General features: G+C 31.8%; 1 non-coding gene across 1 annotated transcript; it reads right to left on the bottom strand.

Annotated features, from left to right (window-relative positions):
• Window positions 1-2,191: 2,191 nt before the first annotated feature.
• LOC112699944 (small nucleolar RNA R71) lies at window positions 2,192-2,299 on the bottom strand. Its single transcript, XR_003152875.1, has one exon. It is a non-coding gene; the product is annotated as a small nucleolar RNA R71 (small nucleolar RNA).

Raw genomic sequence — 2,299 nt, 5'->3', positions numbered from 1 at the left:
GTAAAAAGTGTGATCACAATTCAGTGCACCAAGTTTTTGGCGCCGTTGCCTGGGATTGTTCGAGTTTAGACAACTGATGGTTCATCTTGTTGTTTAGATTGGGTAATTTTATTTTATGTTTAAGCTTTTTATTTTTATTTTCAAAAAATACAAAAAAATAATAAAATCATAAAAACCAAAAAAAAATTTGTGTTTCTTGTTTGAGTCTAGTGTCAAATTTTAAGTTTGGTGTCTTGCATGTCATTCTTTTCTTAAAAATTTTCAAAAATATGTTCTTGATGTTCCTCATGATCTTCAAAGTGTTCTTGGTGTTCATCTTGACATTTAAAGTGTTCGTGCATGCATTATTTGTTTTGATCTTAAAATTTTATGTTTTGTTTCATTTTGTTATTTTTCTCCCTCCTCATTCAAAATTCAAAAGTCAAAAAAAATATTTATATATCTTCTTAGTAAATAATACAGAAGAAATGAAGGATTAGAACATAATGCAGAGGAATCACAGAGAAAAAAGAGTTCACTGGCGTTAAAACACCAGTAAAGGTATCATTATGGGCGTTAAACGCCACAATGGGTAGCATTCTGGGCGTTTAATGCCAGAAATGGCAGCATTCTGGGCGTTCAGAAAAATACCCAGTAAAGAAGGATTCTTGGCGTTTAACGCCAGCCAGGGTATCTGGCTGGGCGTTAAACGCCCAAAGAGGCAGTCAAGTGGGCGTTAAACGCCAGAATGGATAGCACTCTGGGCGTTTAACGCCAGGATGACACAAGGGAGGTAATTTTGTTTCCAATTCGAATTTTTTTCAATTTTTCATGTTTTAATTCATAACTTTTTGCATCAAACATATTTTAAACATTCATCTTTCAATTTTTTTAATGTTTTCAAAAATTTTTAAAACTCATTTTTCATAATCTTTTTTTTCTTAATTTAATTTCATAATTCTCAAAATCCTTGCTAACAATTAATGTTTTCATTCAAAAAATTTCAACTTTGTTACTTTCTTGTTAAGAAAGGTTCAATCTTTGAATTTTAGAATCAGATCTTTCATTTTCTTGTTAGTGAAGTCATCAACTTTAATTTTAAAAATCAAATATTTTTAAATTCTTTTTCAAAATAATTGTCAATCATATTTTTTAAAATTTTGATTTCAAAATCTTTTTCTAACTTCTTATCTTTTCAAAAGTTATTTTCAAATCTTTTTCAACTAACTACTTGATTTGTTTGTTTTAATTCTAAAAAGTTTACTATTTCTTATCTTTTTCGAAATCACCTAACTACTTTTTCACTTCTAATTTTTGAAAATCCCTAACCACTTTTTCAAAATTCTTTTTAATTAACTAATTGTTTTAAATTATAATTTTATTTTATTTCTTTTATAATATTTTTGAAACTAACTTAATTAATTAAATAAACAAATATTTTTCTTTTCCCTATTTTAAAATTCAAATACTCTCTCTCTTATCTCTTTCTATTTATTTGCTAACACTTCTCTTCTACTTATAATTCGAACCCCTCTCTCTTCTCTCTGTTTGAATTACTCATCTCCTCTCTCTTCTCACTCTTCTATCTTCTTTTCCTCTGACACCTCAAGGAATCTCTATACTGTGACATAGAGGATTCCACTACTCTATTTGTTCTCTTCTTTTTCATATGAGCAGAAACAAGGATAAAAACATTCTTGTTGAAGCTGATCCTGAACCTGAAAGGACTTTGAAGAGGAAGTTAAGAGAAGCTAAAGCACTACACTCCAGAGAGGACCTTATAGAAAATCTCAAAAAAGAAGCAGACATGGCTGCCGAACCCAACAACAATGCTAGAGATGCAAGGAAGATGCTTGGTGACTACACTGCACCAACTTCCAATTTCTATGGAAGAAGCATCTCAATTCCTGCCATTGGAGCAAACAACTTTGAGCTTAAGCCTCAATTAATTTCTCTAATGCAGTAGAATTGCAAGTTTCATGGACTTCCATCGGAAGATCCTCATCAGTTCTTAGCTGAATTCTTGCATATCTGTGATACTGTTAAGACTAATGGGGCTAATCTCGAGGTCTATAGACTTATGCTTTTCCCCTTTGCTGTAAGAGACAGAGCTAGGATATGGTTGGACTCACAACCTAGAGAAAACCTGAACTCTTGGGACAAGTTGGTCAGTGCTTTGTTGACCAAATTCTTTCCACCTCAAAAGATGAGCAAGCTTAGAGTGGAAGTCTAAACCTTCAGATAGAAGGAAGGTGAATCTCTCTATGAAGCTTGGGAAAGATACATGCAATTAACCAAAAGGTGTCCTTTTGATATGCTT

Source organism: Arachis hypogaea, chromosome 6 (assembly GCF_003086295.3).
Source record: "Arachis hypogaea cultivar Tifrunner chromosome 6, arahy.Tifrunner.gnm2.J5K5, whole genome shotgun sequence".
Lineage (NCBI taxonomy): Eukaryota > Viridiplantae > Streptophyta > Magnoliopsida > Fabales > Fabaceae > Arachis > Arachis hypogaea.
Note: the sequence above shows the minus strand (reverse complement) of the source record. Positions and strands in the feature narration are given on the sequence as shown.